The 27,097-nt window shown below is 35.0% G+C and overlaps 2 long non-coding RNA genes across 2 annotated transcripts; one reads left to right on the forward strand and one right to left on the reverse strand.

The window, feature by feature from the left end:
• Positions 1-1,568: 1,568 nt before the first annotated feature.
• On the reverse strand, positions 1,569-11,103 carry LOC128556222 (uncharacterized). The gene is made up of 3 exons (XR_008370500.1): positions 8,818-11,103; positions 5,287-5,385; positions 1,569-3,696 (listed from the first exon to the last, which is right to left on the reverse strand). It is a non-coding gene; the product is annotated as an uncharacterized LOC128556222 (long non-coding RNA).
• A 206-nt stretch (positions 11,104-11,309) lies between these two features.
• On the forward strand, positions 11,310-14,065 carry LOC123553214 (uncharacterized). The gene is made up of 3 exons (XR_008370797.1): positions 11,310-11,752; positions 12,594-12,701; positions 13,260-14,065. It is a non-coding gene; the product is annotated as an uncharacterized LOC123553214 (long non-coding RNA).
• Positions 14,066-27,097: the final 13,032 nt, after the last annotated feature.

Here is a 27,097-nt window from a genome sequence, read left to right on the forward strand (position 1 = left end):
ACGACTGGTAAGCGACCGCCCGTGCTCGAGATATTGCCTGGCGGGGCACCTGCAGTGTGGTATTCCCCACCACTAGAAAGAATTTGTCATATGGCATTAAAATAAAAGTTTAGTGATTTCACTGGACAGGGGGAGGAGAGTAATCATTTTGAAACTATTCAAGCTAGGGTCTTTAACTCTGAAAATTTTTCTTTTTACTATTTATCAGTGTGTAAGGAGTCTTGTTATTATTTATTCAACAAATGAAAAATTATGTAAAAGTACAGCGACGGGATATGGTTCAAGAATGTTATGGCTTCAACGGAGTGTTAAAACGTATTTTTCACATTAGTTGAAAAATAACTAGAGTACAATAAGGGAGATACTTCAAAACTAATAAGAGATTAGTTCTTACGCTTTGTACTTCCTCACTTACTTTCTTGAATGCCCTTCAGATGTCGAAAGTTTTAAAAACGGGAAACAAGGACAAAATTCACACATTATTCAAGAGAGTTCTGCTTCTCGTGGTTAGACTTTCTCTCATTACATGTACTTTCTTTAAATTCCCTATATTTGTTGCAAATTAATCGTTCAGACAAAACAGCTAATATGTATGAAGTTTCTAAAACTATTTAAGACGAATTTATGGTTTTTGAGGCAACATTATCTGACGGACTGGAATTCGATATCTCCTTCCAGCTTTTCGTTGAAGCAGTCTGAAAGACAGTTATATCCCCCACCGCTGCTATGGGTAGTGAAAAGGCTGATAGTATTGAATATCAAGTATATTTTATAATAACCTTGACCTTGAACATGAATGGTTGACCCATGAGTTTTGCGAATTATCTCAATAAGGTGAACACTTGGCTTAATTGCAAGAAAATCCTTCAAGTGGCTTAGCGGAAAAGGAAGGGACAGTTAATTGAACATTTTAGTTGTGACCTTGACCTTGAGCTGGCACTGTTGAATTTTGAATTCTGCACATCGTATTGATAAGGTGAATATTACAGCCAAGTCATATTAAAATCCTTCAAGTTGTTAAGTAGATACAGAGCGAACACAAAACGGAAGGATCAAAACTTGATCTTAGAGTTGTGACCTTGATCTTGAGCTGACAGTGCTGACTCTGAGTTCTGCACATCGTCTTGATGACGTGATCAATTGACCCAAATTTCATGAAAATCCTTCATAGGGTTTAAATAATAATGCGCGGACACGATTGTTACGGACGGACTGACGGACGGACGGAGACCATTCCCATAGCCCGCACAGCCCCCAAACCCCCGCCACCACTCATGGTGGGGGGATTAAAAATGTCAACTAGCAATGGCTGCGTAGCTCTAGTGAGCTGTTTTGGAACCTACAAACAAAATAACTTAAAAGACATCGTGAAGGCGTTATTGCACAAAGCTTCATTCACTTGATAATGTTTCCACTATTGTACATGTATCTGGGAACTTTAAGTAGACATTTAAGCTTAAAGAATCTGGGGTTTCAATTGTCTTTTCCTTGTAATTCATCTTTTCAGAAGGTAAAGTTTGTTCTTGCCAGATTCTAGATTTGATGAAACAAAAAGTTAAGGAAATACGTCATCTTTATATTTTTATATTCATAATTGTTTATTACGCCAACACAAACAGATAGTTAACAAATAAAAGGAAACACATATAAATTCTCTTTGAAAATGACATAGCATAAATCTATTATTATACAGTATGATACAAATGAATAACTTCTTAAAATCTATCTTTTATTTGCACTGTTAAAGATATGCATGCTCATTTAAGCAACTTTGCAGAACCGTTTTCGCGTATCATATACTTTGTCCGAGATAAAAAGGTCCATCACGTAAAGTTAGATCTCGACAGAAATGTGTGTTGAATTGTCTTTTATAAAATTGAAGGCACTGACCTCCATAAATACTTTTCTTTGCCTCGAGTAAAGCGTAACAAACGCGTTTCGATTTTCATCGTAAAATCAGTAAAAACAACTATTTCTCACATGTTTTCATGATAATCTGTCAGAATTAAGTTTCAAAGCATTCTTCAGAAACATAGCATTAATTTCCAGATATCTAGCAAAAACAAGAGGGCCATGGCCCTATATATCGCTCAAAAGAGTTTATCTGGCCTACTGACCTATTTTTTTTTGACCCCACATGATAAGAGTTGAACTTGACCTAAAGATCGTCACAAACATATTGATTAAATTTCATTAAGATTTGGTTACAACTGTGGCCTCTAGAGATTTCACAAGCTTTTCCTTTGATTTAACTGGGTGACCTAGTTTTTGACCCCACATGACCCAGATTCGACCTTGACCTAGAAATGATTAAGACAAACATTCGACCCAGTTTCATAAAGATTGAGTTACAACTGTGGCCTACCGCCTCGGTAGCCTAGTGGTAGAGCGTCCGCTTTGAGTGCGGGAGGTCGTGGGTTCAATCCCCGGCCGCGTCATACCAAAGACGTAAAAATGGTACTAGAAGCTTCTTTGCTTGACGTTCAGCATTAAGAGGATAATGATGGGACTGGTCAGCCCGGTGTCAGTATAATGTGACTGGGTGGGGTGAGGCAGCACTATAAAGTTAGGCATTGTGCTCCCTACTGCAAGTAGACACTGTCGTTTATAGTTTTTGACCCCACATGACCTAGATTCAAATTTGACCTAGAAATCATCAAGTCAAACTTTCTGACTATGTTTCATAAATATTGGTACACAACTGTGGCCTTTAAGAGTGTTTACAAGCTTTTCATTTGATCTGACCAGGTGACCTAGTTTATGATCCAACATGACACAGTTTCGAAATTGACCTAGAGATCATCAAGACTAACATTCTAACAAAGTTTCATAAAGATTGGGTCATAAATATGGTCTCTAGAGTGTTCACAAGGCTTTCCATTGATCTAACGTACTGACCTATTTTTTGATCTAACATGACCCAGATTCAATCTTGACCTAAAGATAATCAAGGCTAACATTCTGGCCAAGTTTCAAAAACATTGGTACACAAATGTTGCTTTTCCTTTGATCTGACCTGGTGATCTAGTTTTTGATCCCACATGATCCAGTTTCAAACTTGACCTAGAGATCATCAAGACTAACATTCTGACCAAGTTTTATAAAGATTGGGTTAAAAATGTGGTCTCTAGAGTGTTAACAAGCGTTTTATTTGATCTAACCTACTGACCTAGGTTTTAACTCCACATGACCCAATTTCAAACTTGACCTAGAGATTATCAAGACTAACATTCTAACATTCTGACAAATTTTCATAAAGATTGGGTCAAAAATGTGGTCTCTAGAGTGTTCACAGGCATTTTCTTTGATCTAACCTACTGACATAGTTTTTGACCCCACATAACCCACTTTCAAACTTGACCTAGAGATCATCATGACTAACATTCTGACCAAGTTTCATAAAGATTGGGTCATAAATGTGGCCTCTAGAGTGTTCACAAGGCAAATGTTTACGCAAGACGCACGCCGACGGACGCCGGTCACTCACAATAGCTCACCTTAAGCAGTCTGTGCTATGGTGAGCTAAAAAAAAAGTTTTTTTTTTCGTTGTTGTCGAACGGTTTGGAACCCAGGGCCATGATTCAATATAATTTCACGTTGTTTTTATTTCATTTGTTTTTCATAGCTTTTTTGTTGTTTCTTGTACTCCTCAACATCTTTAGATTTGGGTAATCTCCAATTCTGTTGCCGTCTGCTCTGAAGAAGAAAATAACAGGAAGGAGAGTTAATCAGAAAGAGACAACACAAAGTTTAAAAAACTAACATGTCTTCATACTGAAAAAGGACAAACTTAAAGTCTCCCTCACATTGGTAATAACTCCAGAATAAATAACCGGACATAGAAGTGTCGATAATATGCAAATGTCCACTTCATGCTGATGGTGTATATGAAGATTCATTTCATTGGAGGAATAAAAAAAATAAATGGGGCATGGTAATACGGAACATAAAGAAACATGTTTTGCCGAACTGATTTCTTTATACCTGATATAAGTGACTTCGGTGTGTTCGTATCACATATAGTCATTAAGCCTCTACCTTTAATTCAGTTATGTTAGGAGCGAAGAACATTAAGTACCGGTACAGAACCCAGAAACACTGCTGAGTGAATAAATTTAATACAGACCCCTAGCTTTATTCTATTTTTTTCGAAAGTTAGAAAATGCATGCGGGCTCTTCTAATGCAGTTCATGTTAAGAAACGAAGAACAGCAAGAACCGGTACAGAAGCAAGAAACAGTGATTTCAGTTACATGCCTCCAGCTTTATTTCATTTTTTTTCGAAAGTTAAAAAATGATTTCATTAAAAAACACTTCCACAGTGACGCCGTTCATATTTCAGAAGATTTTGTTTCACAAAAACACTCTTTAGTGAATAAAATATATAGAAACTTGTGGCGCTAGAACTGAAATGTGATAAAAAATAGAAGAAATTAAGCTGTACATTTTTTTTCATTAATACTAAAATGTTTCAATGGTTAATCATTTTTATTTTCTCAATACTAGTTAAACATGAGAGCCAAACTGTCACAATATACACCCGTCACAAAACATTACTTTTGACTTTTTGAGTACTAGTCCTATTCAGCAGACTAGTTGTCAGTTTTCTAAATGTTGACGGATTCTAGAGCCTCGAGGACTATTCTGTTTGTTATTGAACTTGGCCAATATAACATTATGACTAAGTTTGATTAAGATTGGATATGATAAACGAGGGACACTGCCAATATTGCGATTTTCTTGTTAAAGGGCTATTGTTCCAGAGTGCCTCAGAGTATTATTAGGTTATCGAATTTGTCTGAGATTTTATGCTCATTAACATTGTGGCAAGGTTGGTGAACATTGGATAAAAAGTACCTAAGTAACAGTTTACACTCAGTCTGTCAGAAATTTGTTTTAGTTTAGTTTAAGTAAACCATCGGCTGTGATACAACAGACAACTGGGATAATCCAGCTGACTGTCAAACTTTACCGAGTTATGATACCAAGATACACTGTAACGTTGGATAAGAACTGCTCAAGTTAGAAAGCGGACAACTTTAGTGATCACATAATACGTCCCGTTTCGAAGCGGGGGTATAAAATGATATTTTGATGTTATTCATCATTCAGTAAGGCCATTGTTTGGTGTTTTTTTCACCATAATAAAACTAAATGTTGTTAAAAATATTCATTTATAAAGCAATACTTAACAAACACATACTTAACAAATGCAAAATGCTTAAAACGTTCGTTTTTTTTAAGAATTATCTAAAGGCTTTAACATATTTATATAAAACATACACACCTTGTAGATATCAAAACACCAGCACTTTGTGATGAACATTTAGGTACAGTATCCAAATGTCTCCACAGTTCACGTGAGACAAATGCTGACCACAGCGCTCTGAAGAAAAAAAAATCCTTTAAAATACATATCAGGTACTGCAAAACACCAAAATTCAAAGGCCCAAAGAAAATTTGACAGATATTCATGGCAGGTTTCAGATAAGAAAATGTCCTACGGTAGTGAAATGTTAATCAAAATGTGCACACTGAATTTCTACATGTAATTGTGTATGTTATATATTTTTATTAACACTAAAAAGACAGTGAAAATGTCCTTGTAATGTTAATCTGAAAATGCTGACAATGCGGACTATTTTCTCTGAAACACTTTAGTAACATCCTTTGTCCTCATCAAGTTTCTTTCAAATCAAGCAGTTTCTCCCCAAAACTCACTCATTTAGTTCAATACACTCAACAAAATTCCTAATCGGCCATTTTATTTTTGTATTACTATTTTGTCAATAATGCAGGTATTTGCACGAAATTTTACATGCCAGCATTTTAATAGGTACTGCAGCTAATTACTAATCTATGTTTGGTGACTCATGGCCAAAGTAACTGCATTAGGCATTTTGCCTGATATTGGATATTTTGCACGTGCAGTGCATGTGCACCAACATGCACGTGTTCATTTACAATTTTGGCATTACTGACGAAAGTCCAACTAGAAAAACACATATTATGGTGAAATTGACACAAGAGCAATGGGATCGAGATGTCAGAATGTTGCTAGCTGGGACATATTTACGGCAAAGTGTTATTGTTTTTTACAATTTCAATAGAATTTTGATGTTATTTGTTTGTAACTGTTACTTTGATGGTTTATTTCCATTTGTAATCTTATTTCCCTTTACAAGAACCTTCACTCGTTGGTTATACCATCCGCGCTCTTTTTTCGAAATTTAACCAAAGTACAATTCATTGAAATGACCGATTTTAAATTTTGTTGTATAATTCCGACAGCCCGGGCGCGTTGCTCTTGTGTCAATTTAACGATGATATGTGTTTTTCTAGTAGGACTTTCGTCAGTAATGCCAAACGTGCTCATTAACACGTGCATATTGGTGCACATGCCCTGCATGTGCAAAATATGCTAAACTGGCCAAAACGCCTAAAGCAGTTACTTTGGCGGTGAGTCGTTAAAAAAAATAATTAGCTGCAGTACCTATTTAAATGTCGGTATGTGAACTTTCATGTAAATACTTGCATTATTAACAAAATAGTAATGCAATAAAAACTGATCGATTAGGAATTTTGTTTAGTGTAGTAGGGATCATAGCACAAATCTACTGATTTTGGGTTTTTTGAGTCCGATCCCCAGGCGGGGCGTATGTTCTCCGTGACGATTTGATAAATGACGTGTCTGATATCATTCGTCCCCCATTTCTGATTCATGTGGGGAGTTGGCAGTTACTTGTGGAGAACAGGTTTGTACTGGTACAGAATCCAGGAACTGGTTAGGTTAACTGTCCGCTGTTACTTAACTGAAATACTGCTGAAAAATGGCGTTGCAAACGAACATACACTTAAATATTTTGCACAAATCTATTTCGGAATTCACTCCCCCCCCCCCCCCCCCCCCAAACCTCCCCTACTTAAACTCTCCAGAAAATGTAATGAATATTTGTGTTTAATCAGCCCCATATGATAATAGGTTGTGTGAGGTCAAACGTTTGTTTACATTTGAAATAAAATGAATTATAATAGCTAAAATGTAGGGGAGACCGGGGATAGTTGTTACATTTTTTATATTTTATATTGTATCGGATGAATTATTTAACCGATTTTGTCCAGCTTACTATCTTTGTAAAGCCCATTCATTGCAATTTTCAAATTTGTACTATTAATTCTAAAACGAAGAATATTACTATCCGATAAAGATAGTTGTACCATGTTGGTGAAATGTAACAACTTACCCCACCGTTGGGGTAAATTGTTACAGCGTCTGGGGCAAATTGTTACAATAAGCAATTTTACAATTTTACAAAGAATTTACATTTTTACAACACAACAGTAAACATACAATGCTTTCCAATCTGTTTATAATATGTATAACACAGCATTTTCATTTCACAAATGAATCATTTCACCGAGTTGTAGTAGAGCCTTGGAAGTTAAACAAAACCTTGCGAATTTCAAACCGTACAGGTCCATACTCTATTTTTTCAGCATTAATGCAAGCCTGAACAATGCTATAGGCCCCTACTATTTACTGAAACTGCTTCTTGTATTTTTTTTGTATCTGTTTGCATGTATATATGCAATACAATATGGTTAAATCAAAACATCTCTTCCATTTCTCCATCATATCCACAATGATGACAAATAGGACGATGTTTACATCTGTTTACATTTTCTTTTGTTTTGTTGCTTTCTGTTCTTTAGTTCTGAGCACTTGTTTTGCTCATTTTTAGCAAATTTTCCACAGTTTCATGGTGAATTCTTATTTTACTATGTTAGCACTCTTTTTGGGCGTATCTGTCAGAAGAGCTCTTTTACATTCTTTCGCCATCCAGCAGTCATTCTAAATTGGCATTTCTTATCTGGAGAAAACGCAGGCCTGTTGTAGTTGTTCGCTGCTCTTAGTGCACTATTAGATTTTATTTCATTTCTATTCACACCAATCAGGACAAGATATTTATTTCTCCACTGAATACGACATCTTCATAGACAAATTGCAATAATGTTTGTATCGCCGGAGGAGCTCTGATGATTTAAAATGGCAGAGGTGCCAATGCAGCTACACAAAGTTGACAATATAAGGTAGCGCTTAATATCGTCAGTTACATTTTGGCCATTTGAAAAAATCTATATAGTAACTTGCATGGTCATTTCACTTCATTTTCAGTAGTATGCGCATGGGGTAGTTGTCATCTCTGCTATTCAATGTAACTACAGCATAGAGCCAACAATGTCCATCCCCATATGCAGCTTCCTGGTTCAATCGGGCATTTACTATAACAAAAGTAGTGTTCTGGTTTCCCTTGTCTCAAACAGGAAGGTCTAATACGGTTGTTCCAGTCTCAAATAAAGGTTCTCTTGTGAATCTTCTCTTTGGGGTCAACTGGTAGTATGTATCAACGTGCCCCGCACTAATTGTAACAACATGCCCCGACCCCACAACACGTGACAATATCTAAGGTAGACAACTCGGAGAAAGCATGTAACCTCTTGAGATTTTACGATTTTTAGCACAATTCCTTGCTTAGTCCAACAACATTTTTAAAGTTTTATATATATTTCAAGTGTGCACGTGAACCGAAAATATATGAAAAACTCGAAAATTTACTTACGTGGCCCAAAATCTAGCTCTTTGTTCTATTTTTCAAATAACTGTCACCAAGTTAAACAACGCATACGTAAAAGATGGCGACTTTTAAAACTAACAAACACACATAATCTGTGACTTTATATGATGCGTCATCACTTCGATATTTGCAGTGTAACAACCTACCCCATGTAACAACTATCCCCGGTCTCCCCTACTCACATTTCTCAAAATGTTAGATATTATGTCTCCTTTGAATAAGCAACAGTAGTCCAACTAATTTGACGCGATCCCGGGAAATATTGTGATATTTTTTCATATAGGCAATATACCCAATTAGATTGCCCGTCAGCGTCACAAATATAAAACAATACATGTATGAACGTGTAATTATTTCGACTAGTACTCAGGTGATGACATAATTCTGTTCTGTATGCTATTTATAGCGCGCTATTTATATATCCGATTAAAGGTAGAGTCTCGAAAAATATACTCATTTTACTTGGATTCAAATAGGAATATATGGTGTTTAGTGCGGTTACCGGACGTGTAGTCTTAACACTCTCGGTACAGTTCGTGTGTTTCCGTACAAAGGGTTATCTCCACCTGAACAAGAATTTAAGAATGCACTGAAATTATTTCATAACCCAGCTCCTTGCAATCACATAGTTAAGAAACTTCTTAAGTTGTTTTCACTAAGAAGTATACACCATTGACGTTCCAAGAAGGCACGATGTAAGTAACCACTATTTGAGTATGATGAAGTAGTATGTCAGATTACAGCATGTCCGATAGCTAGATGTTAGTATACACCATTGACGGTCCGAGAAGGCAAGATGTACGGAACCACTAGTCAGTATGATGAAGTAGTATATCAGATTACAGCATGTCCGAAAGCGAGACGAATATATGAAGCAGGCAAAATCAAATCAAACTGAATATCAAATAAAGGCATGTACATGTAAGAATGCAAGATGGGATTCCGAATGTCAAAATCAAGCAGTCAGCTTGTCAGACAGAGACACGTGTACGCAAGAAGGCAATATGCAATTTTTGCCTTAATATTGTTCCATAGCCGACACCTTTCAGTCTCCTCTTACCTGTACAGTAATTTGGTCAGTAGTGACTGAACATTTTTTATACAAATGTAAAATTGACCAAAGCTCTAACGCAGCTCTTTAGAGGGTATGTCAGGTGTATGGTGAATCTGAATTACAATAAATGGACAAGACATGAGCACACGCCGGACATAAAAATTATAAGATCTAACTTTATCACTACGGAATAGAAATTAATCACGGCATTGTCTGTCCACTGTGACACATGTTTACAATTTTAGTGACGCAGTGAAGAAACAATTTCGTTTGTTTCGTAGATACCGTACAAGGAGGGAAGTATTTACTACTGCAGTAATACTGTTAACAATAAGTCACCTAGGCAGTCGAAAGTGGTAGCAATGATTCAAATAATTAAGAGAATTCCTAGCGCTTAATAGAATAAATGCATAGCTTCGCCTGATAGGTCAACCAAGGGTTTCATACTGTTAGATTAAGTACAAGCTTTTCTAGCACGAGTGGGACCTTTGTTTGACCAACCAGCCATTTTCTAACTCAGCATCCTCTAACAAGTGTTCGAACCCAATTATTCTTTGCGATCATAACAACTCTGTTATGTTTTATTAGAATAGCTGCCAACGCAAAAGTTCAATTAAGGTTTTACCATTTTAACACTAGCTTCATCATGCTGTTGTGGACAATTAGCAGGTTCATGAAAATCTCTTTACAAAACATGAATCACGGATGGATTACAGACGCCCTTAGACGACATGTCACTAGACAAATTGTAACGAAGAACTTAACAATTACGCGATGAATCAATACATCGATCTGCATTTGCAGTGAGTGCACATTATGTTAAGCAAGTATGGTTAGCCGGGATCCAGACTAAGAACCTATGGCTGCCACGAAATGTGATCAAAGGAAGCCCCATTGTTACCAGACCTTATCGAAAAGCGATGCCTCGATTAAAATTTCCCAATGGGCTATTCTAGACCATTAATTGTTTTACGCATATATATCTGGGCTACATATAGCACAAAATCCTTAACCCTTATCATGCTAGACACGATTGATTCTGCCTTTGCGACTAGTGCAGATCATGATCAGTCTGCACATCCGTGCAGTCTGATCATGATCTGTACTATTCGCTATTCAGCCAGTATCTTTTTAGTATAAAGCGCCCCTTTTAATTACAGTTAATGGTACTGTCCAAATTGAAAGATGGACAAGTTCATTATAGAAATTTAGCAGGGTTATGGTTAAATAATCACTTGGGGGTAAAGCACAGACTGACCTGCTGCAGGTTCAAACATATGCCAGGCACCTGCCCGAACAAATAGGTCAAACCATCGGATTCTCCTGATGTACCTAGCAAGGTTTTTTCTAATAATGAGAGGTATACAGGAAACTTGGGATTGGTAACGTAATAAAAATAGTACCAAATGTAGATACATTTTATTGTTAAACGTATGATTTTAGAGTCAACATCACAAAACACCTTCCATTTCTATTATTTACCATTCATCGTGTATAATGTAACAAAATATATCCGCACATCAACTGAAGTATATAATCTGCATAGTAGTTCTTAAAATAGTTTTAATATAACTGTATCATTTCAAAACCCATTCCCAACAACTAAACGAAGCTAATCCTTTGCCGGAATATTTTATATGCTAAATCAGTCAATCAAACTGACACTTACTTTGTTTTTTCACACCTCATTTCCATTTGTTATGATGAATTCATTTTGATGTGTGCTGGCATTGACCCAATACAGTAAACAAACATAGGATAGTCTACTCTGATATATTCAACTATTATTGATTTTGAACATGAATTGTTTAAACTTATAAATTAAGAATGAATTTTTCATGTCTTAACCTTTGGAAAGTATAAAAATGCTAGTGGCCCAAACGAAAAAACTAATTTACAAAACAATAACAAAACACTAGCAAAACGTCAACAAAACAGGAAGTTCTTTGAAAGCAGGATGGAGTTATTTCACTACAAAGAAGTTTATTTGTATAGCTCTTTGTTTACTATGTGCAGTTTATATTTAACATGGAAGTTTAAAAGTAATGAAAGGAATACAAATGGTGAGTCAATATAATTTATTCATTTTCCAACAGTAATCTAGATTACCTGTAACTAGTAAATGATGGATTCAAACTGGAAGCAGGTTGTTTACTTTTCATTTGGGTAGACTAAGCTTTCATAAATGACTTTTGCTTCACATATATTTTTGTTCATATGCTTTTGTTTTGCAACTATTAAGCAGCTGTATTTTCTAGTTTATCATGCTTTTAATTTACTAAAAGGAAAAGTGGATATTTTTAAATGATTTATTCAACGGAGACAAAAAATTTAAACCAGTAGAGTTATCTCCCCAATTACAGGGTAAACAATATGCTACCAGTCTGCTTACCATGGCACTGTTTACTTCAGTCTGTAAATTCAGAGAATAATATTTTGCTTTAAAATCAGTATTTTTAACCTCTTTTTTACTTATTAATTAGTCTATTGGTGTTGCACACATTTATGTTAATAAGGTAAATGAAAATTATTTTTAACAAAAAGAATTGTTTATGGATTATTACTTGTTGTTATAGATGCTTATATTGTTTATTTTATAAGATTGGGGTAATTAATTCAAAACATAACATGAATAACTTCTCCAAAATGCTAAAATTTATTTATTTAATCATGTTCATCCAGGTAATTCTTTTAATCTGTTAAAGAGTATAATGTAATAAGTATGAAGACTAATGTAACCCTCTATTTGCTATACATTTGGTAGAACTTGGAAGCTGCTGGTGACATTTTTTGGCCTCATTTTTTATCACAATGTATACAGTTTAAATTTTAGGTCATTGAGTACCCAATAATAAACCAATTTTTTAATGAACATTTAAGTTTTAAACTAAATCTATTTTTCAGGTATAGCACCATAAGTGTATATTAAGTTTGGCACACATGAATGAATTGGATCCTAATCAACGTATTGTGTTCAAAGAAGACTTAATGAATCCAGCAGTTCAAAAACATGTAAGTATACTGGCATTATATATTACTATATATACATGTACACATTACCATAGTTGTATGTTTGATTGAATGTGGGCAATTGAAAAATGTTCCCCGAACATGACTTAATGGATCAATTTTTAAACTTATTTCCAGCAAACTCATGGCAGGTGTTATAATTATCTCCTTTATATCAAGTCCAAATCAATATATATAATAATTAAAAAATACCAAATTAAGTAATCACATTACAGTTAACATAACTTGAGATGTAAGTGCATGTAACCGGCAGAAATTAAACTAAGTTACTATTTATACAATGTGGTAATGGTAATAGCAATGCATAACACCCAAACTATTAATCACTACCCCAAAACATTGAATATCGGTCTGCCATCTTTGGAACCTTATTCTATACCAACATTTGAAATCAAATTAAAAAAATACAATTTCTTGAAAGTATAACAAGTAATGTTATAATTATTACTTAATTTAATTTTGAATCTATAAACAAAGGAAAAAAACTAATGAAGAAACTGCTTTTATGGTTTAATATCTCTTGGTTTATTATATCTACAGGTTTTGCAGTGAGACGAATGGTGGCAAATGATGGCTTTGTGGCGGTTAGTGAAAAACTGTGGCATTTTACACTGATGGTGGCTAATATTTACAGAAAATTTCACAATCAATAGTGACATTCAGTTGATAGTAATGGCATATCTTACACTGACTATACATCAGAAGATTGTTGAAAAAAAACATGGCAAAATTGGTAAAATATTGATACACTTCAATGACTTTAGAACGGAGTAGAAAATGGTGAAATTGTAGCACCATATTGTGTGTATACTTTTTCTGGTATCCGCGCAGTCCGGTCAGGATCCATGTTGTTCGCTAATGGTTTCTCTGGTTGCAATAGTATTTGAAAGCAAACAGCATGGATCCTGACCAGACCGCGCTGATGTGCAGGCAAAGCTATTCTGTTGGTTTTCTCCTGGCGCGGCTCGTATATAAATTTGTTTCATGCATGTAAATAATGTTTAGTTTATGGTATTTTTTCAGCACATGTAATGAAACACTAAAAACACATAAAATATTTTGTTAGTGTTTTGTTTAAATTTGTAACCTAGCTCTTTTGCATATCATATGTTTTGTTGGTGTTTTGTTAGCAGTGTTTTGTTAGTGTTTTCTTTAGCACATAATTATAATGAAACACTAACAAAACATAAAGCATTCTGTTAGTGTTTTGTATAAACCTGTAACATAATTTGCATATCATGTTTTGTTGGTATTTCATTAGCAATGTTTTATTAGTGTTTTGTTAGTGTTTTATTACCTCATTTGCATGTCCTTTGCTATACTAATAAAACATCATCAAAACACAGTATAGTATTAGTGTTTTGTTTAAGTGTTTTGTTTCCCCCTTTTTTTGTTTGGGGGCAGCTTAATCTTCAAATTTACGTAGATTATGTACAATTATGACAACAACTACAAATGCATTGTTACAAAAACACGAGCTAGTGCCTGAGTGGCCTAGGTCGCTGATTTCATATCACTTGAGCCAACGTTACAAAAACATGAGCCCCCGTTCCCGATAGGCTAAGGTCACTGATTTCAGATAATATGCAAATTCCCGTGTACTTTTGCTCTTTGAAATTTTGTTTTTAGACTGAGAGATTCTTGGGTTGACTCTTTCACACTCTGAAGTTGTCACAAAATTTGCTTAAGGATGTACGAGCGTTTTCTTTTTAAGTTATCCGCCATTTTGAAACAAGAGGACCATGATGGTCCTGAATCGCTCACCTCTTCCCACATGACCCAGTTTTGAGTATGACGTCGTTTTTTCTATTATTTGACATAGTGACCTAGTTTTTGAGCTCATGTGACCCAGTTTTGAACTTGACCTAGATATTATCAAGATAAAAATTCTGACCAATTTTCATGAAAATCCATTGAAAAATATGGTCTCTAGAGAGGTCGTAAGGTTTTTCTATTATTTGACCTATTGACCTAGTTTTCGAAGGTACATGACCCTGTTTTGAACTTTATTTAGATATCATCAAGGTGAACATTCTCACTAATTTTCATGAAGATCTCATGAAAAATATGGCCTCTAGAGAGGTCACAAGGTTTTTCTATTTTTATACCTACTGGCGTAGTTTTTAACCGCACGTGACCCAGTTTCGAACATGACCTAGATATCATCAAGGTGAACATTCAGATCAATTTTCATGAAGATCCATTGAAAAATATGGCCTCTAGAGAGGTCAAAAGATTTTAATAATTTTAGACCTACTGACCTAGTTTTTGAACGCAGTTGACCCAGTTTCAAACTTGACCTAGATATCATCAAGATGAACATTCAGACCAACTTTCATACAGATCCCATGAAAAGTATGGCCTCTAGAGAGGTCACAAAGTTTTTTTATTATTTGACCTACTGACCTAGTTTTTAACCGCACGTGACCCAGTTTCAAACTTGGCCTAGATATCATCAAGGTGAATATTCTGACCAATTTTTATGAAGATCCATTCACAAGTATGGCCTCTAGAGAGGTCACAAGGTTTTTCTATTTTTAGACCTACTGACCTAGTTTTTGACCGCACATGACCCTGTTTCAAACTTGATCTAGATATCATCAAGATGAACATTCTGACCAATTTTCATACAGATCCCATGAAAAATATGGCCTTAAGAGAGGTCATAAGGTTTTTCTATTATTTGACCTACTGACCTAGTTTTAAATGGCACGTGACCCAGTTTCGAACTTGACCTAGATATCATCAAGGTGAACGTTCTGACCATTTTTCAAAAAGATCTTGTGTAATAAATGGCCTCTAGAGAGGTCACAAAGTTTTTCTATTTTTAGACCTACTGACTTAATTTTTGAGGGCACGTGACCCAGTTTCGAACTTGACCTAGATATCATCAAGGTGAACATTCTGACCAATTTTCATGAAGATCTTATGAAATATATGGCCTCTAGAGAGGTCACAATGTTTTTTCTATTTTTAGACCTACTGACCTAGTTTTTGACGGCACTTGACCCAGTTTCGAATTTGACCTAGATATCATCAAGATGAACATTCTGACCAATTTTCATGAAGATCTTGTGAAATATTTGGCCTCTAGAGAGGTCACAATGTTTTTCTATTTTAAGACCTACTGACCTAGTTTTTGATGGCACGTGACCCAGTTTCGAACTTGACCTAGGTATCATCAAGATAAACATTCTGACCAATTTTCATGAAGATCTTGTGAAATATGTGGCCTCTAGAGAGGTCACAAGGTTTTTCTATTTTTAGACCTACTGACCTAGTTTTTGACGGCACGTGACCCAGTTTCGAACTTGACCTAGATATCATCAAGATGAACATTCCGCCTAACTTTCATAAAGATCCCATGAAAAATGTGACCTCTAGAGTGGTCACAAGCAAAAGTTTACGGACGCACGCACGGACGCACGGACGGACGACGGACACCGCGCGATCACAAAAGCTCACCTTGTCACTTTGTGACAGGTGAGCTGAAAACGTCTAATCAAATATTGCTTTCTAACAAAAGTTTTGCCAAAAATTAACGCTAAATAATTAAAAAAATGGCTAATAATGTACCATTTAACCAAATAGATTCTACCTTTTGCGAACAAAAATGTTTACCTTTATTTTTTTTTTATGTAGATCTAAATAATATGTTTTTCCATTGAAAATAAAGTGGGTGGGGTAATTATGTCAACACGTAAATATGAAAGAGATTTTTTTAGTGACATTTATGCTTATATAATCCTTGTATCCATATTAACCTGTAAGACCTAAAACTCCTATAACAGTAAGTGGGATATTATATGTTTTATAAAGTACAATGATTTTCTTAATTTTACAAAATTTCAGAAGTGCTTAAACAGTGGATGAAGAAAATGCCCTATAAAATTAAAACGAGTTAGGTGACCTGTGTTTTTTCCTCTCTTGTTTGTCTTGGAAACTAATGTTCTTCAAGCTCACATAGTATGAAAAAATTCTTAACGTTAGAAAAAGTTCGTTCCTACATCCTTAAAAATGAATAATGTAAATGCAGCATTTGGACAGATCATCTCTATAGTCAAAAGGGACAGTAAAGCAGGGACACAGAGCTAAATAGAAAATCCCCTTCTCCATTACGAGGGTTTAGACATCTGAAACGTTTAAATGGTGGACACACGCAACATTCTACATTAATCGTGAAATTGAAAATAATCGTTAACACGTGTTTTTAAAACAATGTATTATGTATATTATCATTACAACAGGAAGTATTTGTATGACGTTCAACAGCACACTGTGTGAGATTTTAATCTATACTAATGACGTGTGTAGCTTTCACTGAATAACAACATTTACTATAAGTTTATTTTACGTGTTGTTCCTAAGGAAATCGTATGATCGTCGCTTATTGAATTATTCCTGAGTAAATATGACATTTTGCTTTTATAAAAGAATATTATCGCAGTCAAATATTGTATAAAGTGCTTTGGCGTGAAATGCATGAATATGGTGAAAAAAAACGATATAATGTAATAGAATTAAGTTAAGCATAGTTTTAAACAATTGAAAATCCCATGTCATTTTGATATAAATATTGTAAACATCAAAATGAAGCGTGTCGCATCTAAAATGCTGAAACCTTTTAATTCCTAATGAATAGGATCTATGTTCTATCTGAAAACAGGAAATTATCCATTTATGATTGAAGATTTTCACATAATTCTGAATGACATAACATGGTAATGCACTGTGGCGTACTTTAAATATCATGAGATAATGTGTACTATTTAATTGCACAATATATTATTCCTAGTGCTGGTACCAAGTAAGACTGTTATTAATTTTGTTAATACGCACGAGTGATACACAACGCAAGATAAGATTATATGTTTTAATGTTTATACAAAAAGCAAACATCACCGAGTATGGACAACGTACGGTATACAAATGAACACATTGACCTTTGTAATTGTCAGGCTGAGACTCTTTGATTCCACTTAAGTCAAGCTATTTTACTGACGGAAATTCACAACGAAAACTTAACATTATGTGTAATAAAAGGATGCAAAGTAGAAAACATATTGAAAACTTAGTCTGATTGAGTCTGTTCATCACAACACCCTACACCCTATGGCACCGTCTGCAGCGAAAATCTAGTATACAAATACACTGAATTGACTCCATAATCTGAAGGTCCAGAAAAGGTAACAACATTGTGTACAAGTACGAATAGACATTTTACGGTCACTACAAGACAATCAAAGGCTGTTGATCGTCATTTATTTATTTAAATTTCGATAATGAAAACTGTATAAGACAGAATAGATTTGAAAATATAATTCTGATGTAGCAAAAGCACAAAAGTGGATCTATAATGTATGAATAGAAAAAGTGGAAACTCCACAGGTCGCTCAACACAACAAAAACGAAAATGTTGCAGGCTCGGTTTGATTGAGCCCGTTCATGGACGGTAGTGGAAATGCATGCTACCGTCCACGCCCTCTAGCCCCGGGTTGAGCAGAACTCAACTTTTACACATGTTAAAAGTACAAAAAACAATTTAGAGACATCCGCAGATGTGTTCATACGGCGGTGCCATGGAACCTTCAATGCTACACTAGTGTGTAATTTCATGAAAAGCGGCGTATGGTACCCAGTTAAAATAATGGGTTTGCCCTAAACGAGAAAACAATGAGCAGAACTAAACAAACTGGAATTTACAAAGAGGATCTGAGGTTATGGAGCCTGCATATCACAGGAACTGCCAAAAGACAAAATTAAAAAGCAGACGCCATATCCAAGGGGTGATTATACAATACCTAAAGCTATAAAAGCGGGAGTATTGGAACCACCCAGGCCGAAATGCTCATGTTCAGAAACTAAACAGTTCCAATAACACGACATAAAAGTCGTGCTGAACGATCTGAGAAGATCGAAATATAACAGCCCTGATTGAATGTACGGGGAGAATTTTTACGGCCGCCACACGACACAAACAACGCTGCTGTGATAATAAATATAAAAAGTGGAAACTCCACAGGTCGCTCAACACAACAAAAACGAAAATGTTGCAGGCTCGGTTTTATTGAGCCTGTTTATGGACGGTAGTGGAAATGCATGCTACCGTCCACGCCCTCTAGCCCCGGGTTGAGCAGAACTCAACATTTACACATGTTTAAAGTACAAAAAAACAATTTAGAGACATCCGCAGATGTATTCATACGACGGTGCACATGGAACCTTCAATGCTACACTAGTGTATAATCCCATGAAAAGCGGCGTATGGTCCCCAGTTAAAATAATGGGTTTGCCCTAAACGAGAAAACAATGAGCAGAACTAAACAAACTGGAATTTACAAAGGGGATCTGAGGTTATGGAACCTGCATATCACAGGAACTGCCAAAAGACAAAATTAAAAAGCAGGCGCCATATCCAAGGGGTGATTATACAATACCTAAAGCTATAAAAGCGGGAGTCTCTCCTGAAACATAAAGCAAATACACAGCAATATGTTAGAATGACCAATCAGAAAAAAACAACATTTCTCTTAACTGAATACGATCTTATAAGCAATTGTCACTGGGTCAATTGTTACTTATATTAAGGATGAAAATAATAAAAGATTTCTTATCTGTCAATTTAGCATCAGTGTTTCATAATATGTAATGTTTGTTTAATAAGGACGGTCAGTGTGCAAAATTTGCCAGTTCGAAACGTAAATGATTTCATGAGAAGCGAACTTTGCTTTGCAAGATTCTGCAGAATATGGTAAAAAGCGTATTCGCCTACATCCTTTTATTTATGATAGAAGCAATATTTTATCGACGAACAGTTATAAATCAATAGTTAAAAAGCAAACGACATGAATTTCAGAAATGTCTTTTATCGCACCAAATGATAGGTGTGAACAATCACATTCATAGACTGTACAACAGATACAAAATTATAACCTTTTCATTCAAACAAAAAAACAAAGAAAAATACCAAACAGGGAATGCCACGCACCAAAAACGTAGCCTCTTCAAAACGAAACCCCCAGCACACAGACGCGTGCACCACACACACACACACACACACACACACACACACACCCAAAGCCAACACATAAGGGCAAAACGAACAACACACACGTACACAAAGCCAACACATAAGACAAAGTATAGTAACAATTTTGTAAAAAACGATTAATGACATGCACTTTTATATGCGCCTGATTTTATGAATGGTTTTTACGTGCGCATAGTATCATATTTAGTACATAAGGGGCCTCAGTGGCCGGATGTTAAGGTCACAGACTTTGAATCGCTTGCCCCTCACCGATGTAGGTTCAAGACTCGCTTTGGGCGTTGAATTCGTCATTTGAGGAAGTCATCCATCCAGCTTACGTAAGGTCGGTGGCTCCACCCAGGTACCCGCCTATGAGAAAATAATGTAGGGAAACGCACCTTAGGTCCTTCCCCACCTTCAAACGCTGTAATTACGCCGGTATGACGGTAAAGTCAACAAAAAGACACAAAACGAAAACAGTATAGAATGGCGGTGAGGCCCTACGCGCTTACATTTGGTGTGCGCTTATATTCAAGTATGTGCTTATCTATTAAAATCTACAATATTTCTTTCATTTTTAAACAACATCATGTCTGCAACATTGATAACTTTAGAATCTACCTAAAACTAAGATTTCTCTATCTGTAAATAAAACGACATATCACCCTAGTGTTTACGTGGAATACGGAATTCTGCTGTTAATTTTATTGAGGTCACCATTTGTGAATAACGTGGATAGTTAACTATGTAGCAAGTGTGAATGCTGTGTTTGAAAATGTTACGAAATGGCTTATGTTTGTTTCTGTTTCATATTTTTCATATAATTCGTTTCACAATTGCCATTTGTAAACGTTTACAAAGGGACTTCAAGGCCTAAAATGGAATCAGTTTTTCAAACAAGATGTGTACTATTTGTAAATAAACACATAGGAAGAACGAGGTAGAATTTGAAAAATTATCTTATTGGTCAATCTTGACAGAGGATATTCACTGCAGTGGTCTAGATAATGCCATTGTCCTTTATCAAAATGACAATCTTATCAGTGTCGGTGTTACACTAAACCCAACAAACAAAACAAAAACAATATTTCAAGATTTAAGGGAATTTTTGCAATCCAAACTGACAGTAATTGCAGTCAGTTTGATTCAGTAACATGTTTGATGACACCATCGAGAGACAAAAGCTATGTATGAAGGATAAATTATCTTTTATTTGCAAAATTAATATCCATTTCGCTATCGTACGGTCGAACTTTACCATCTTAGTGTCACCATCGTTCTATCGCGCTTCACCGTCGTAGTGTCACCATCGTTGTAAATAGTAAACTGATTTACATAGTATTAGGAATAAATAAAAGCAATCCTGTGACACATTTTTTCACTATATAATCAAGATTATAAGTAAATAAATCCGCGGCATGTTCCTTCGTCTGTCGCCTTGCTGACTAGATGCACTCTTTGCACTAGCTTGACAGGAAGGCGGTAGTATGAGGGTGAAGCGTAAATTTGCGATTGCGAAACGCGATAGTATGATGGTGACACCACGATGGTGAAGCACCCTAGTTCAATGGCGAAGCGCAACAGAACAGTGGTGACACTACGGTGGTCAAGCGCGACAGTACGATGGTGAAACTACGGCGGCGAAGCGTGACAGTACGATTGTGGAAGGGGTATAATTTTGGACTGCCACCATCGTACTATCGCGCTTTGCAATCGTACTGTCGTGTTATCGCTATCATACTGTCGCTCTTGGCCATCGTATTATCGCGCTTTTCAATCGTACCATTGTTTCTTCGCGTTTCGCAATTAGAGGGAGCAGGCGCTAGCCCTAACGGAACACTGTAGTTTTCTGTATAATCTTATATACTTCCAGGTTTTGCCTGATATATTCTTTGTATATTTCGATACAGTATATATGAATTAAAATCATACATCACAAAATTTTAGAATATTGCACAAAGCAAAAAACGGATCAGGCCTTTTTCTGTATAATTTTGTAAACTTAAGGTTTTGTGCAGTATAAATTCTAATTTCCTCACCAATAACGTCTTTTATATACTTTTGACCTTTTCCGCGTTGAAAAGGATAAACATGTTTATTGAATTACAAATCTTTATTTGCATTTGATTGCCTTTTCTGCCAGTCAATACACGTTAAGTTACATCTGCTGTCACAACTGGCATTTAAGAAGTGTATGAATCACTATCAGTGTATATCAAAAATAAAATGTTATTTCTATTGTTGCAGTATCTTCCTTGAGCAAGCTAAAAGCAACATTAAACACTAAGTTTGTTTTGTGTAATACAGTCTGTGGCTATACTTGTTTCAAAATTTATTTGAATTGTGATTGAAAATGTTGGAGTGCCTTCTGAACTGATCTGTTTAAATTTCTTAGATATTTCTCTGTGTCAGCTTTACGATAAGAAATATCATACAGTAAACAGATCGCCTCTGTTTGTTTTGTTTTATTATTTGTGTAACAAAACAAATTCAATCTCGAGTTAGTTATTGCTTTAATTGTAAATACAATAAGAAACTTTACATTAAAGGCACTGGCCGCCAGATCGACCGACAACAAAAGGATGAGATTTTTTTATATATATGGAAATTAATGCTATATTTCTTAAGAATGCTTTGAAACTTAGTTACTGACAGACTATATGTTACGGAAACACATGAGAATTAATTGATTTTGCTACTTTTTACGATGAAAGTCGAAAAGCGTTTGTAATGCTTTACTCGAGGTAAACTTCCTCGATTATAAATATCAATATTTAACGAGCATTTAACACTAAATCCTCCATAGCGGTATTGATAACGACAGCGGAAAACTTCTTTATTGCCGCAGTGGTCCGGGTTCGAATCCGGACGCGGTCATTTTTTTTTCTAGATTTGGCATTTTTACAATAGTTTAGAAACAAAAACTCATATTCTACTGTTCATAATATGACCAAACTTCAATTTGAACGAAAGATCATTTTTAGCCAAAATCTGGAGGGCAGTGCCTTTAAAGACAAAAATATTTCAAAAGTGTTATATCGTTATATTAAAAGGACTTTTCCAGTTTACAAGGCTTAGCAGGTTACTACATTTTCAGATATTCCAGGATGTACCATTACCATTTTGATAAAATATCTTATATGTTTTACTCGAATTGCTGAAAATAGACGCAAATAACTAAACAAAGATAATTTCTTCTTTCTCGTTGAAGATAGCTTTTCTTCCGTTCATATCTTTTATTTATTCAGTTTCATGTAATTTAAAAAGATCATTATTAAATGAGCTCAGAGCTTTCTTGGAAAATTACATATATTATATTAACTTGCAGTTATCACCTGCATCTAGGAGGGAAATACGGCTTTAACAAAATATCTACAAAATAATAAATCATATATATCTGTCTAAACATGTTGACATGTTGAGCACACCCAGATTACAACACAGAAATAAACAACATCACTGAAATAAATACCAACGAAGAAATAAATAATGGCACCAAATCATGCGCTTACTTTTAACGAACAGAACTATCAAAATGAGGTCGTAGACGTAGTCAACAAATCAATTTATTGGCCTAAATATGTACATGTAACAACCTTAAAAATATATAAAAATATAATCATCTTGCTGAATGACAGATGACACACATAATAGATATTAAGTATACAACGGTTGCTCAAATGAAACTAAAATAACTTCTGAACTCATATTGAGGATAATGATGTGATATATGAAACATGAAATATTTTTACAAATTTAATAAAATCTGTAAGAAATGAAATATAAAAAGAATATCCTTTGGAAGCATAGAACGCAACCAAACAAAATGATAACAGACTCGGTTTGACTGAGTCTGTTCATAGGAGGTTATGAAATCTACAACACCGGCACACCTCTAGCATAGATAATGATTGGAATACATGATTCCAAAGGAGCAGAAAATATAACTACACTGCCTCTTAGTACGGGGAAATGACAAATGTTATCCACGACGGTTTTCAAATGTGTTTTGCTACATCAGCTGTAGTATTTTATCTCTTGATTAATGGTGTCATAGTAGTTTTTTCAAAAATACATTTCTGGGCTTTTACATTTCAGTGCTTTATAAATTTTATCCTCAGTCTTTTCCTGGATATTTTATATTCAGTCCTTAGTACTGTTAATACGTCAACCGTAAATGTTAACGTATATTAATTGAACAACCATGTCAAAAGATGTCCCTTTTGTTGACAGTACAGGTAAACGTATCATAGACGTTTGTAACTGTGAGAATCACATTAATATTCGTTTCAAGTTACTACAAATTCCATGTAACACTTTTTAAAACCCTCTTTAGGGTTGAAATGTATCGATCAATCACTATCATTTAATATATTAACATTTCTTTCGTCAAATCAAGCCTTGATAAAATTTGCCAAACTTTGTCTTATAAATAAGGTATGCCGACTATAAAGTTAAAAATTAAGATCCAAATAGTCTTGTTGTGTAAGAATAATGGGTAATTAGGTTGAAGTTTGTTAAATGATATCAGGTTCTGAAGCAGATTGTCGGCAGATAAGCAAGCAGGCAGGTAGACATGTCAACATGTCGACTGGTAAAGGTCGGCAGTTAGAAAGGTAGACATGTCGACGGGTAGAAAGGCTGACGGGTTGACAGACAGACAGGTCAACAAGCGTCAATAGAGTTTCACCAACACTATTTTAAGACACCTAATTCAAAAGTTATGGTTTATAAAACGTACCCAGTCAGTTTCTCAAGAAAGAAAATAGTCAGTGGTTGTCTTTACTTGTCAACTAGTGTACCTACCGACTTATTGACCTAAGAACCTTCCCACCAGTCTACTTGCCAACAGGTAAAGCTGCCTACACGTCACCCTATCTAGGCTGCATGCATCTGTGATTATTATAGATCCGCATATAAACCGATTTGTCTATTTGCCGGCCTGACTACCTGCCGATCTATCTACCTATCATAATGCATACAAGGTGTTTAAGTATATTGTATGAAAGCAGATTGTAAAAAATGTTCAATGCTTTACTAGGAAACGCCATATTGCATCCAATATGCAATGTTAGCTGATATATTTTCAACTTAATACATCAATGAGGCTGTATCTCGAGGGAGAATGATTGAAATATCTCCCAGCACACACTATATAGAATAATATAATCTTTGTATTGAAACAGCTGTTTCTCTCATTTGCGTTTAGTTCACCAATGATTTTAGTGATGCAATTATAGATGCAGTTATATGAAACAAATCAATATTACTGAACTTGTTGCTGGAAAAGAAACGTTTTGCAATATCATTTGAATGAATATTCAATTTCTTACTACATTATTTACTTAGCATTTAGTAAAATATCTCTTGAACTCCTGATACACTGTATAAATGAAGATAAAAATGTACTCATTCGCAAAATATCAATTTACTTTCCTATAAAAGGATTTTGTCATTTCTATGAAATAAATAATATATATTATAATATTTGGAATAAAATTCTTGTCCACATTGTCAACTCTCAAATGTGAACAAAATAATATACATCCGCAGCTGCATGGGAAACGAACTACGTTTTACTGACGAGTTGAACTGCCGAGACTTTCCATTATCCAACCGAAGCACACGCGTAATTTGAATATCGCATGAAAGAGGTATTTAAAAATCCTGTACGTCTAAACATAGACTGATCACAATTTGTCAAACATATGTCATTCCTTGTATTTGTCTAGCGAATATCCCGTAATATCGGATATTACAGAAATTTGCAGAAGGTGGCATTATTTGATTATTTTCTGGATCGTCGTAGTTACTCCTGGATGAACCTTCCTGTTTTCTTGTTTGTTTTAAAAATATTATAAAATACTCTGTTTTTTTCTGATTTCCAAGTTGACGGAGGAATATATGGAGGAAATTTATTGCAGGATGTTGTTACGACAAACTTTGAAGCTCAATACTCAATGGTTGTACTCTGCTTAGTTTGCTTGCATCTAGAAGCAAGGTTTTGTGACCTGCTTCGTCTGATGCCATAACATAGACGTAGCTTTAACGGAATGGATTCTAAAATTTAGATGACCGACTCGCCTCATCTATCGTTGCAACAAATAAAACTTTACCAACGAAAATACAAATCGTTGGAACTAGTGTATACAGAAAAGTATCCTTCTAACAGTATACATAAAGCGGCTTTGTTTTGTTTTTATTTGCCCCATTTAGCAATACAGAAGTCTAAGTCAATATTTTTAAGTTGATATATCAGTTTCATTTTCAGACATATATCGGTTTGTTGTCTCTAAACTGATTATTGAGATGCGTGTTTATCCCCAGAGTATATACTCTTAACATTGGTTTTCAGAAGTTACTCTCAGATAAATGTAAATACGAAAGGTAGAGAGCAGTTCAGATCAGTTTCTAAAAGTAGGTGAAAACGTACAATGATTAGATTTGTCTCAAAGCAAGATGTTAGAAATTCTGTAAAATTCGTATTTTCAGTGCTTCGTATTTTAACTAAAGTTTAACATTGAAACATTGACTGATAGTTTGCAACTAATTATATCTTTTTATAAATTTTATAAGTTATTAAGATTTTTTTCACAAATTATTAAGGTTGTGAACGGAATGTTTAATTTCATCCAATACAATGCTAGATTGATGTTGATTTTCTCTAACTCCAAATGTTTGATCAATGAAGTCTTTGCTTGCGTAGCGAATGTTTAAAGTAACTTTAGTAAAATACAAAACAATGTTTACCAGACACATAATTTAGTGCTGGATTATAAGTGTGCTTTAGCTCACCTTACGGCAAATCTCTCACCGTCCGCTGTCCATCCGTCCCGACCGTCCGTCATATGTTCGACCGCCATTATTTTACGTCAATTACATTTTCTCGTCAATCTAATCAACTCGTATGACGTTAAATAAGCTTTTATTGGATTATCCTTTACCACAGCCATGCAAGCGGTTTCGCTTAGTTGCACAAAGGAACCACCAGAACTAAAATAGAAACATCTTATAATGAAATCCTAGGCAGGTCCAGTTTTGTTCCAAATGTCTCCTTTATCTTGAATTGCTAAAATTCTTTTGCTTCGTCAGAGAACACGACTACCAAGAATGTAGTCACATTTGCATGTATATAGTGCAAATTTAAAAAACCAGCTTACCAAAATCTCCTACAAGGACTTTACAATTATTGCGCGCAAAAGCTCATTTTGTGACATTTTTTTTATCTGAAGAAAAAACTGATATCCAGTTTACGTGGTTATTTTACCAATATGTATATACTGCAAACATGTTCCTTATACGAACCTTCACATAAATTGTTCAAATTATTCTAATTCTTCACAAAACA

The sequence above is a fragment of the Mercenaria mercenaria genome, chromosome 4, assembly GCF_021730395.1.
Source record: "Mercenaria mercenaria strain notata chromosome 4, MADL_Memer_1, whole genome shotgun sequence".
Lineage (NCBI taxonomy): Eukaryota > Metazoa > Mollusca > Bivalvia > Venerida > Veneridae > Mercenaria > Mercenaria mercenaria.